Source organism: Numida meleagris, chromosome 4 (assembly GCF_002078875.1).
Source record: "Numida meleagris isolate 19003 breed g44 Domestic line chromosome 4, NumMel1.0, whole genome shotgun sequence".
NCBI classification, from domain to species: Eukaryota; Metazoa; Chordata; class Aves; order Galliformes; family Numididae; genus Numida; species Numida meleagris.
The window spans coordinates 57,502,547-57,515,792 of NC_034412.1; the positions used below are offsets into that span (position 1 = coordinate 57,502,547).

The window sequence follows — 13,246 nt, forward strand, 5'->3', positions numbered from 1 at the left end:
GCAGCTGTTGAGCTCTGTTGGGCTTCATGTTAAAGAGCTCTGGTGGCAAGGGACAAACATGACTTTGCTCTTCATTTTCTACAAATTAATTTATTTTGAAGGGATGTGAATATGCACTGGCCTTTTTGTATTTCCTTTCCATGAAATGGTTAGACAATTTAAAAGTTAGCCACAGAAATCATAATCTACTATAATTAAGTACATAAAATCCAATAAAACTATGAGGCATTGACAAAGGAATACAGAAAAAATGTGTATCATTCAAAAAAAAAATTAAAAAAAAATAAATCTGTAATTCATAATTATGTTAGTCAAATAACCATGATTATGTTTTCATAGAAAGAAAGCATATTTATGTCTTATATACTAAGCAAATATTAGAAAACTGTATCTCTGGATATCCCCATCACTTCTGTAAGCATTGGAGGTAGTATTCTGCGTGAAGGTTTCCTTCTATGTAACTCTCTTCCAAGGGCAAGGAGCAAGTGCAGGGATAGCAACTTCTCAGTTAATAAATCTTTGGGGAAAGAAATGTTGGAGAGACTGCTTGTTCTATGTAATTCTATGCTTGTTCTTATGTAAAATTGCATGATTTTTTTTCCCCATCTTTTGAAATTGTATTATTCCTTGAGCTTGTAAAGGACAATGGAAGGCCTAAAAATATGTGATGCTACTAGATCAAATAGTTTTAAACAGTTTCTGAAAATACTTTTTCATTCAGAATCTTAGATATTTCAGTTCCTGTTTTATTACTGCTATAAATAGCATTCTATAGCATAATGAACAATCTATTTTAACAGAATAAGAAACAATCCAATCGGACTAAATCCTTTTCGAGCAAACCAGGTACTAATCCTTTTCAAGAAAGTTCAATCGAAGTAGTTAATTTTCTAATATTTTTTGATTGTGATGATTGAACTCGTAAATTTAGAATTATTAAGAGAGCAATGTTACAGCTATTTCTATCTGTCAAAATCCGGGACCTTTATAAATCTCAGGAGAGAGCTTTTTCTCACAAGAGTTATTGCACCAATTCTAAATCAGCTGCTAGCCAAAATGAACCTCTAAAGTTTTAGAAGTTCATAAAATGTTAAGTACATATTTTTTAGCCTGTTCCTAGTTGTTCTGGTGGACAGCTTAATCCTTCCTCTTGTCAGCGTTGTTTTTTGCTCCTCAAAGGAATGTTCTGCAATATGTTTCCTTTGACATGTGACACAACTACAGTTTAGTGTAATCTCTTGCAAGATGATAGCATGAATGATAAAGAAGAATTGTTTTGTAATAACAAATTTGCTTTGTTTTTGGTTATTTTAGGAAAAGTTAGCTGTTAGGGCCAGAGACCCAAACCTGTAACATTCCTGAAATTTGGCTAAACTAGTGAGCGCAGGTCTCTTTTTATGCAGTATGAGTTTTGTGAAAGCAAAAGCAGAAACCTGAATGGAATGCTGAAATGAGTATTAGAGCTCATGTGGATGAAGAGCTGCTGTAAGACCCATCTCAATTTTACCTTTATTTTGCTTAACTATATATAGATTAGGCACAGTCATGTCCATTAGTAATTTCTGTCTTCCCCTCATGTAAGCATAAAACTAGTTTAACAGAGTTTCCTGGGAAGAGCATGATGCATCCAAAACACACAAGCCCTCATCCAGCTTCCTGTCTGTAGGTAATGCTGCAGTCATTTTGGATTAGCGATAAACGGTCATGAAATTGGAAACAGGTTCTCCCAGCTTTACACAAGAATCTGCGAAAACATGAATACTTGTACCCAGAAAGTGTGATTCCAATTCAAACATCATAAAATAATATACAGTGCATGCTTAACTGCATGCAGGGCCATATGAACATATTAAATGACATTGCCAGATGCCAAAGACAAATACAATTTCAGTATTCAACTGCATAGGAACCTGAAAGAGTCTATGGCTTAACTTGAACTACTGTCAAGATTTTATTTCAGTTAAAGTATTTTGTTAACCCATCACTTCTTGCCCTTTATTTCTGTTATCATTCCACTTGTTCTTGGCACATTTGTTTCATTGTATGTCTGAAACTGTTCCGATAGGGCCTGAGTGCTGTTTGAGTGACCTTCAGTCAGCATTCCTTGAAACTCTCAAACATGCACACATCTCCTCCTGCAAGAGTGTTAGAGATACTGAGGAAGTCCTCACCAGGTTTGATGTAAAATGTATTTTTTTTTTTTTTTTTGCAGGCTATGTATGTGAATTACCACCCACAAGGTTTCAGATGAGTAGGTTTCATTTCTGCTCTCAAGTTGTGCGAGGTGGGAGATGTGAGAGGAGAAGGCGGATGGAATCATCTTTCATCTTTCATAAAGCTACTGTCATTTCTACAGGGCACTACTGGGATCGTAAAAACGGCAATTAGAAATGTTGATCTGAACGCCAGCCCTGTGCAATTTGAGATAAAAATACAGGTACAATGAGTGATTCATACTATTCATTATGCTAAGGATTTGGAGCATGAAACTATTCAAATACTGAGTCCAAACTAAAGAAATTTATCATAATAAAATGATGCAAGTTCGGAGGGAATAATCTGAGAAATCACTTACTCTGGGTATCTCATCAAAAAATTGGGGAGGGGGTGGGGAAGGGGGTGTCATTTGCCAGCACATAAATCTAAACCTGGAACTCAGCTGAAGCAGTCCAATATGAAAAATCAACATCTTTTTGCTCATGTTTCCTGAAATGTTCAGGCTGCAAAAGATGAATGCTAGCAAACCAAGCAGTTTCAGCCACAAGATAAAATAATAATGAAAGAAGGATATGAGGAAGACCTGTAAAGAAGACAGGGCTAGCCAGACTGCTGCTTTCCAAAATACTTTCTTTCATGTTTGAAATGAATTAGGGATTTCTGTAGGCTTTGAAAGTGGTCCTGACTTATAACTTCAGAACCAGATGATAACATCTGTCCCAGTAGTAACTGAACAAGTACCCTAACAATATAAATCAATGAGCTTCAGCTGAAAACAAAAGATCCCACATACTTAACCATGGTAAATGTGAGTTTAATTCTGTGACTTAATTTTTTTTCTCTCTCTCACTGACATCATTGCATCTGTTTGGTAATTGCAGACTTGCAATCACAGTTTTTCCATATCCTGCAATTTGTCACACCAGTGGAGTTTTTGAAGTTTTCCCATCTAATGCTAGTTTCATGGTACTGAGGTGGTGACAATTTTGAGACATTCTGCGTAATGAATTTTGCTCTCTCGAGTGATCCATGTTGACCATTCATCAAATCTAGTTTAATATGCTTCTCCTACAAGACAAGGGCAAATGTTTCAGCTCTGTCAGCAGCCAGAGATGGAAATGAAAAGCCTCATGGATGGAGTCCTTGCTAGAGGTCTGCAACCCTGATGTGTTTGAGACTTGAGTTCTGTTTATCCACATTCCTGGCAAGCAATCTTGCAAGCTGCCAATTGAGCGAATCTTCAGCCATTTTCTTTTTGCTCATGTTCTACAGGAAGATGTCATTTACATTTTTTGTGGCAGAATTTTGAAATTTCTTGCCAAACCTTTTGATGTGAATCAAAATTTGAATTACCTGGAAATAGGTTCATATTTTATCCTTGACTCTTCTCCTTTATGGATACAACCTTGTATCCAAAAGTTAGTTAAAGAAATAAGTTAGCTTTGTAAATCATTATCTTAAGCAGAGGAACTAATCAAACCATTACCATCATGTATTCAAACACTGTAAGATAGATTTTTTTTTTTTTTGGTACAATTTGAATATTCTCTTTTCTTGCATAATGTCTGATTTCACAGATTCAAATGGTAGAGGAAGAACATGGAAACCTCATGGACTTACTGATAAAACACCATCTTTCAAACATATCATGGTATTTATGAAAATCATTTTACTGTTGTTATACCTTTTCACATACAACAGCTGTGTTAGAAGGCCCACGATGTTATTTCACAGTTATGTCTGGATTTGCTTTAATAATCTCAAATTATGTGTGAAGTGCAGGAAAACTCCCCCCCAGATAATTCCTTCAATTTTCTGTCTGATCTCAGATGCTTATCTTTAGAATGTGACCTCAAACAGACATGCTAAAGCACTGTGAATAAAATAAATAAGTAATTTTATACCATGTTTTTGTTTTAGGGATGTTTGATTACGTTTCTGTTCTTTTTACTATTTTAGGCAAGTTTTGTTTTCTTACATTGTCCCTTATATGCAAGCGAAGCAGTTCGTTTTTGCAGAAATGACAGACATTTCTTTAGGCTTTCGTTTCTCAAGTTTTCATTTTTTACTCTCATTCTCAGAGAAATGAGGCTAAATGAACTATTATGATAGTTAAGAGATTCTAACAGTATCTTGTTCTAATATCAACTGTAAACTGGGTTGCATTGGTATTGCTATTGATTCATTTTACCTGTAGCATTTTTGGACTTGTAATCTTTATGGAACAGCAAACACAGAAGGCAGTACCTTAGGCAGCATGCTTTTTGTCAGGCTGCTGTCCTGCTTTTTTTTAGGGGATCAGAAGATATGCAGGGTTGTGTAAATGGAATTCCTCATATCTAAAGCTTTCCTTCCTTTTTGTAGTTCTGCTGCAGATGCAGCTTATACTCATTGCACTGATGTAATCTGGAAGCTAACTCGATGGGCTAATCAGAAATAGAAGTGTAAAATACAAAGGTCTGGGAGTTGCCCTGAGGCAGCTGATGCTGTATCTCAATGCTGTGTTCTGTAAACTGCATCAATTTCTTATTGGTTGTGGATCCAGAAGTCTATTGGCTGATGCCAATAGTCAGGCACTATTGGCATCAGCCAGAGACTGATTCAGGATGGGGATGAGTGACAGCTGTGACAGGGACAGCGATCAGTTAGAGATCAGTGAATTGCTGGATCTAGCAGTTCCTGTGAGGCCTCTGTGGGCTTCTAACATCATTCCTACATCTACAGCCTTAGTAACATTTGTCTTGAAGATCAGAGATGGGGCAGGAGGTAAGGACAACCAAAATGAGATTGGAACTTAGATTTACCCATGTTAGATATTCCATATTTAAGATCTTCACAGCATTCCTTCCTCAGAGGAGCTGTTGAATAAAAGAATGAAGAAAAGAAAGTAGTAAAATACCTCAGTGATCCACATAAAATAAGTAAATGAATAAATTCTTATTGTGCAGGTTTTGGTTACTCTTTTTCCCCAGTGCCGGGGGGACTGGCAGACTTAACATTGATTTCCTTTGCTTTGGGTTATGTAATGACTGCAGGAGTTCTGGCACTGGAATTTTAACCCTTCCTGTTCTGGACAGCCTTTACACTGACCTTAATGTTTCCCATGGGAAATAAGAGAAATTGCTTAATCTCTTTGTATGGGGCTAGCCACAGGTTATTGAAAATGACCTATTATTATTGTGCCAATGAATAAAATGTCACAAGAAATTTTGGCAGAACTAAAGAACCAACTAATTGAAGGACCAGTCAGTGAAAGTCAGAGAAATTTCATCTGTTTTTAATATCTACATAGGCTCAAATTCAGCTTTTATTTCACATGTAAATGTATAAACTGAGGTATGCACAGCTCTTTCTAGTATTACATATCACATTATTTTTTTATGAAGTTGAATTAAGCAATCTGATCAATAGTCAAAGTCATCAAGATTCACATTTAAAGACAAATTGTATTGGTTGTTCCTGCTTTGAAAGGAACCTTAGAGGTTTGAAATGAGCAGGCTTTTCTTAAAAAGATTATTTTAGGGGATCTCTGAGAAAAAAACATATTAGTGAAACCATTTTGTAACTGGCAATGTAGGATTATGTATTTATGAATCCCCAGGCCACATGTTGCATAGAGTTGCAACAATTCCTTACCGTTAGAGATGGCTGCTCATAACTTAAGAATGTGTAAATACGGAACACTCCCTGAATAAATACTACAGTTAGGAGCCAAGGGCTCTGCAAGTTAACAATGAGTTATTGTTCCTGTTATTGTTTATGATATCTTTTAATGGAATTGAAGAACCAATATGCTGCAGCTCTATATAGGAATGGACTTATTACAATGGTGAAAATTTGCACAGAGGCTGCACTTGGTCTGCAAATTGTTTACTGCTAAATGATATCATCTGCAATCTACGCACTCCACAGCACCATTTTATTTGTAAAATCCCAATGGATTGTGGCCTTTTATTTCTTTCACAACCTTCAAAAAAGGCCTGGATAATGCAGAGTTGCAGAGTTTCATATGATGTGAAGTTTCTGCCAGTTTATATCCTTTATTCTTTTAGTGTGTGTCATGAAAATAAAGCTGCTACCTCCATCAAGATTTTCTGAAGAACAAAGTGTGAGGATAAATTTTTTTCAGCATTACACCAAGGCAATGTGACTAACTTTTAAAGCACTGTATGATGTAACTGGGAGCAGTTTGACTTTTGCTGTATAGTATGTATATATGATTGAGATGAATAGAAAAGTCAACAAGGGAATATTTTAGGCTGAGTGTCAGGAATTGTTTCTTTACAGTAAAATCTTTTACAATTGAGAATAGTCTCTGGAGGAAATTGATGAAAGCTCCTTTACTTGAGTCATTAAAACCTGGATAACCCCTAGGAAAACACAGTGTGGAACAGTCTTGCATTGGCAACGATAGGAACTGAATGACCTATGAGATCTTTTTCGTCCCCAAATTCCATGAAAGACGGATGGATAGATTGATAACTTCTGAGGTAGTTTTAGGAGTGTACTGCTAATGCAGCTCTTACATTTGGCAGACCAGGTTTTCAAAAGACATTTGGACAATGGTGTCTGAAGTGGTTCGTAAATTACACTCTTTGCACTTCAGGGAAGTGGCTTTCAGCAGAAAGAAGTTAGTATGTTCACAATTGCCCTCTCTTGGGTGTTGCTTTCTCCCCTCTCTTAGGCATCCATATCCATGTGAAAGACCTTCCTGTGAACTCAAGGAACAGTGTCATTGCCCAGACTGAGCCTCTGTCTGTCACTTCGCTCACATTTGCTCTAAAAAGTGCCTGCCTTGGAGGATCGCATCTGTGAGTTTTAGAGTAGTTGATGTGCCCTTGGCCACACTAATGTCACCTCCCTAGTAGAGAGAATTTATTTACTTGTCAGGGGAATAGGGAAATCTGTGAATTAACTGAGAATGAATTGGAAAGGATTTTCCACCTGACCAAAAAGTTAAGGGAGCTTAGAAGTGAAATAAGAGCATACAGATGGAAACATTTCCCATTGCTGGTGTAGATCCTTTTATAGAGAATTTAAGCCACATAATACTTGTTTGCTTTTCTCATTTGCCTTTCACAGATCCTTTAAAAGCAGTTCACGGGTGCTGATGAGAACCAGTAGTCTGTGTTCACAAGGAGCCATGAAAGAAATAGGAATGGGCAGTTGTATTCTCTACAGTGATTTTTTGTTCATCAGAAGGTATCTTCAACTCAGTTTTCTCTTCCATCTTTAAAAGTAGCCGTTACTGATCCTTGTTTTCTCACTCGGTTCAAATTTTTGAAGATGACAATTCTAAAATAAACAGAATGTTTTACAGAAACATTCTGAGCAGCTTGGGTTGAAGCTTCTTTGAGGTCTCTGCTTCTATCAGAGGAAGTATCTTTGCTGTAGTCCTAGCTGAGGAGCTCCAGTAGTGAGCACAGAACGAGAAGAGTGAGTCTGCTTCCCTTTTAATAAAGGCTCCTCTTTACTGAAGGAGAATAGGTGCTTTAAGCCTTGCGATCACTTTTCTGTCCTTATGAAATATACACCAAGATCTGACTTCTTTATGAGGTTTTGTATGACGCACTTGGATTTGAGGAATTCTTTTCAATTCTCTGAAAACACTACAGAGCTGCTGCTGAACTCCCTGTTCTTCTCACTGAGTCAAGGGGCATTTCTTTGTTTTATGCGTGTAGAATGCATAGCAGTGTTAATGCTTCTGAGGATGGATAGGATAAAATGTCATCATCAGATGTTATGCTCAATATAATTATTTCAAAAGTAGATATCAAGAGGTATATGATACACCTGTGCAATAATTGTCGGAAACTGAATCCCAGCTGCTTCAGCACAGATGTTCCTGATGAGATTTACTTTAGTCATCCCTTCCAGGTGGAGAATTTATTGGCTGTTGATGTTAATCTTTTACTCTTTTTCTTGTGTTCCCTAGGTGATCTGGAAATCAAGATATTGCACCTTAGCTGAAGGTAGCTAAAATCTCAGGTAAAGATGAAGTCTGTTTTATTAATTAAAATGTGTTTAGCCTTGGCAGCCAAGAAACTGCAAGTTTTTTAGTTAGACAGTATGTCAGGATTGTCTTTTCGGGGCTAAAGTAGAAGGGCTCGGGTGAAGCGTTGGATGTGGGAGGAAGCAGAAGTAAACATGTTTTCTGTAAGACCCAGTAGACTGGATTATTCTTAGAGTATTTTAAAATCCAATTTAAATGAAGAATACGGTGACTGTAAGAAATTCCATCTTTGAAATGAAACCAAAAGAAAGAAGAATTTTGAACGACCCAAATGAAAAAGATGACTATTTACTATCTTAATTTGAACTATTCAGAAAGCTTCTATTTAAATAAGTTCAAATTTCAAGTTCTAGGGCTGTAATTCAGTGGTAGCATGGTTTTAAAGGAGACCACTGCTACTTATTACTGTCACTTTCAGATGAGCTGAGTGGCATCTACTCGTCTTACATCATTCAGTTTAAAGGAGTACTTTTTTGGAAAAAAGAAATCTGGAAAAAGAAACAAAAATCTTAACCAATGAGTAATTATTATTATAGAAATGATAAATAATGATCATCAAAAAGATCTGACAGGACATAAACTGTGCTGAAAAATCACCTCATCTTGTTAGGTAACCTGCCAAAAGCTGTATATATTCTAATGTGTCATTTGCCTTATTGTATTCATTTAAATCCCATGAACAAATACGGTGAAAAAAAGTCTTAGATCAAACTATTTTTAGTTGCCAGTATGTGTCAAAGAACTTTTCTCAGTGCAGTGGGTTAAAGAAATGGGCAGGGAGAAGGGAAGTTTGATATAGCTCCAAAAAATCATTTTTCATGGCACAGGCCATGAACTGTGGAACTAGTTGGGAGCAAGAATACCAGTTATCACCCAGACTGTCCTGGCAGTTCTGTTTTTTGGCAGAAGAGCTGGGAAAGCTTTGCAGCTGGGAAGTCATGGTGGAATCACTTTGCCTGGAAAAGGCCTGGAAAGAACAAGCACATATGAGGAAGAGGGCCCTGCTGTGCAAAAGAGCATCCTTGGAGGGGTTGGCACAGCCAGTCCCTCAGCTGCATGAAGGCACATTAGGAATCGTGCTGTGGATGCCAACAGTTTAAACAGAGTACTCTTTGGGAGGAGTTTTTGGAGTCCCTTGGTAAGTCTTACCTTACCTTGGGACAAAACAGTCAGAACGGATTATACTAAACCAATCATTTTAAGGCAGGAAAATTAAGTACTTTGAGCCTGTTTTATGAGCCATCTCTCTATCTACTTCTCTCCCTATATATATATATCTGTGCATAACCTATTTTGACTGTAAAGTATTTGAGCTCTAACACCATTTGAAAGTGTTACAATTGGCATAAGTAGAGAATTTCTAGCATGCCAGATAAAGCCTGTGTCCTTTGGAAAGATGAAATGGCAGTTATTCTGGTTCCCAGCAGGGGTTATGTATCATTTATAAGCATTTAATCGTATCTCAGAGTTCTAAAATAATGTTTCTGGGAGTGCAGCCTATTGTTTTCATCAGCTCTGTTTCTTTGAGCACTTGGAAGCCAATAATTTGGGGGATCATCTCTTGCTGCTACACAGAAGGTGTTAGGACTTATAAGAAAATGAATAGAGCTTGAAAAGCTGCAAATGGCTAAATATTTCAGCTTCCAGCTCAGCAGTGAACTTTGACTAGGATCATGGTAAACAGGAAACAGCCCTGGTGGGCCAGGTTTCACAGAAGCGCCTCAAGTGAGGTAGAGGTGTAGGAGTGTGATCCCACAGAGACAGGCCCTGGGCCAGAGCTGCAGCCCATGGAGTAGGTCTGGGAGAGCTGCTGCCCGGGGGGAACCTGCACTGGAGCAGTGCATTCCTGAAGGATAAGCCTTGTGATACAGAGTCATGTTGGAGCAGTGCTTGAAGAGCTGTAGACTGGGAAGCCCACACAGGATCAGCTGGGGAAGGATGGCATCTTGTGGGAGGGATTTCATGCTGAAGCATCTAGTAGGAGGGTGACCATAAAGAACAACAGAGACAAATTGTTGTGTACTGACCACATCCCTCATTCTCTATTCTTCTGTGCTCGTTGTGGGGAGGAGGTAGAAGAGGGTGAATGGAGGGAAGGTGTTTTTAGCTTGCTTTTAATTCTCATGGCACTGGTCTGTTAGTAGTAGGCAAGTAATCATAGAATCATAGAATGGCCTGGGTTGAAAAGGACCTCAGAGATCATCGAGTTTCAACCCCCGCTGCTGAGACCTCATTGTGGCCTTCCAGTACTTGAAGGGAACATATAAACAGGAGGGGGAACGATTGTTTGTGAGGGTGGATAGTGATAGGACAAGGGGGAAAGGTTTTAAACTGAGACAGGGGAGGTTTAGGTCAGATATTAGGAGGAAGTTTTTCACGCAGGGGGTGGTGACGTACTAGAACAGGTTGCCCAAGGAGGTTGTGGATGCCCCGTCGCAGGAGGCATTCAAGGCCAGGCTGGACATGGCTCTGGGCAGCCTGGTCTAGTGGTTGGCAACCCTGCACTCAGCAGGGGGGTTGAGACTAGATGATCTTTGAGGTCCTTTTCAACCCAAGCCATTCTATGATTCTGTGATATGACTTGCATTTCTGGAATGGAGAAATGTTATATTTTGATCCCTGCTTTAAGAACTCTCTGTTAATTTTATCCAATAATTACTTCATATAAAATGCTTGGGCAGCCCTTGGCGGGGGATTGTAATTCCAAGTGGCTGATAGAAGAATAAATTCATTAAAAGTGGAAGAAAATGTGCATTGAAAATTTTGAAGCATTCATGCGTTATTGTGGAAGAGGCTAATTAACAACCAGAGAGATTGAGGTTAATCTTAAACTAAAGATTGGAAATAGTCTAAAACAGATTGGAAGCAAAGGAAAAGTCTTTAATTGGACTCTTGGTCAGTGAAGCTTGTAAACAGGTCTTATTGCTGAGTTAAAATATGACACACATGCACTGACTACAAGCATTTATTTTCTTTTACCTGGATATGTCTACCTTCTTTTGGGGAGGACATATATATTCAAGGTGAAGAATTAGTAAAGTTTCTTAATCTGGTATTTTAAATAACAGATGTCTGAGTAGTTGGAACTTTTGCCCTGCATGAGAAGGAAAACAATAGTGCTGCAAGGAGAAGAGAAATATTACACTGAAGAGAAGTGCTCTCAGCTGGAGAACCAACTTGATACCAACAGAGCACAGGCTCCTCCAGACTCTGCAGCTGATGATATTATAGTGTGGTGCTGCTATCATGGCACTGAAATCTCTGTTAAATTATTAAGAAAACATAAACACAAAACAGATAAAGAGATTTTTAAAGAGCTACTTAGAAGTGGAAGTGTGCATTTAGAAATACAGTAGAAACTTGAATGTTTTCATTGATATGTTCCGACAGAAAGCTCTTCTCATTACTGATCTAGTATTCCTTCCTCTTTATTGATGTTGAAAAGATTATTCTTAGGAAATAAAGACATGCTTAGGGATTTCTGGAGGCAAAAATAAATACACAGTGTCCTCATGCAGTAATAAGTGAATAAGATCCTATTCAAAATATTTTGCAAGAGAGGATGGGTTAGGAACTGAGGCACAAGGAGCAGAAGACTTTTCCTGAGGTCAGCTAAGAGGGAAGCAGCAGGAGGTCTGACAAGGGCTCCCCGACCCATGAGACCAGTCCCTCTGCAGAAGGTACAAAATGTTACTCGGTAAATTAGACTAAAGTTTGTATGTGGCAGTTGGGATGCTAATAAGTTATGAAATAAACATTATAGTAATATAACAAACATGCATGCTATGATAATATATGTATGAATATGTAACCTATACTTATTACTGGCCTTATATCTTGCCGGACTCTAAAATAATTTGGCACTGAAGAAACCTCTAGCAATAAATTTGTCATAATACAATGCACATTTATAAAGTACTTCTGGTATTAAAGATAATTTCTTTGAAGTTTAATGTAAAATAAGAAAGCTATCAATTTTTTCTTTCTTTTTTTCTACTTCTACTAAATCACAGAATTGTAGAATCATAGAACGGCTTGAATTGGAAAGGACTTCAGAGCCCACCCAGCCCTGTGCCGTGGGCAGGTTGCCCCCCCCACCAGATCAGGCTGCCCCGGGCACCATCCAACCTGGCTTTGAGTGCCTCCAGGGATGAGACGTCTACAGCTCTCTGGGCAGCCAGCGCCTCACCACTCTCTGAGTAAAGAGCTTCCTCTCAATATCTAAACTAAATCTTCTCTCTTTTAGTTTAAAACCATTCAGGAATGTGGGTTTAAATGGGAATTATTAAACAAAAAAGGATTTTAAGGTATCCTCCAAATTGCCCCAAGGCTCATGAATTAAGGGCTGTTGTTTCTGAACAACAATTATATGAGCAAATTTAGATTCTGGGCTTTAAGAAAAAAAATGCAAAGGTTTACTTTGCAAGTTTGAAGGGCTGTGGGGAGGAGAATGTTGGCTGGCAAGGGGAAGCTTTTGCTTTGGAAAACTGTCTTTAGAGCTATTAGTGGAATTTTAGCTACATTGCAAGAAAAGGTGAAAAGGAAGCCAGAACTAGATAGTATGTTGTAAGAATCTCATGCAGACACTGTTTAACCAAATGGTATTTTCAACACATGTAAGCCGTTCATCATGGTATGAAGGAGAGACAGATACTAAAATACATCAGCTTCATGAATGAATGTGTATACTATGCTTGTACTGCTACGTTGTCGGTCAGGAGCTCTTCTAATCTATGTAAGAAGAGTTTATTTTTAAATCAGAATTGAAAAATTTAACTATACTTTATTACAAACTATAACTTAATGTATGGTGTATATAATGTTATCATTCATGCTACTGTAGATTGTCCATAGCTCTGTTCCAGCGTGTAGTAGAATCGTTGTAAAATCAACGTAGGTTGCTTGGGGAAACTTCATTCTTCATTTGTTCCAAAACAAAGTTGCTGAAAGTATTACATGGATATTCCAGACACAATTCTCTCAGACTTTGGGGTCAAGATTTGTTTTAAAATATTT

At 37.9% G+C, this 13,246-nt stretch overlaps 1 long non-coding RNA gene across 2 annotated transcripts; it reads left to right on the plus strand.

Moving 5' to 3' along the window:
- On the plus strand, positions 2,245-12,408 carry LOC110397357. Of its 2 annotated transcripts, none has more exons than XR_002437724.1 (4): positions 2,245-2,437; positions 7,300-7,419; positions 8,153-8,205; positions 12,244-12,408. It is a non-coding gene; the product is annotated as an uncharacterized LOC110397357 (long non-coding RNA). The 2 variants fall into 2 exon arrangements; XR_002437723.1 differs by lacking the exon at positions 2,245-2,437 and adding an exon at positions 4,899-4,983.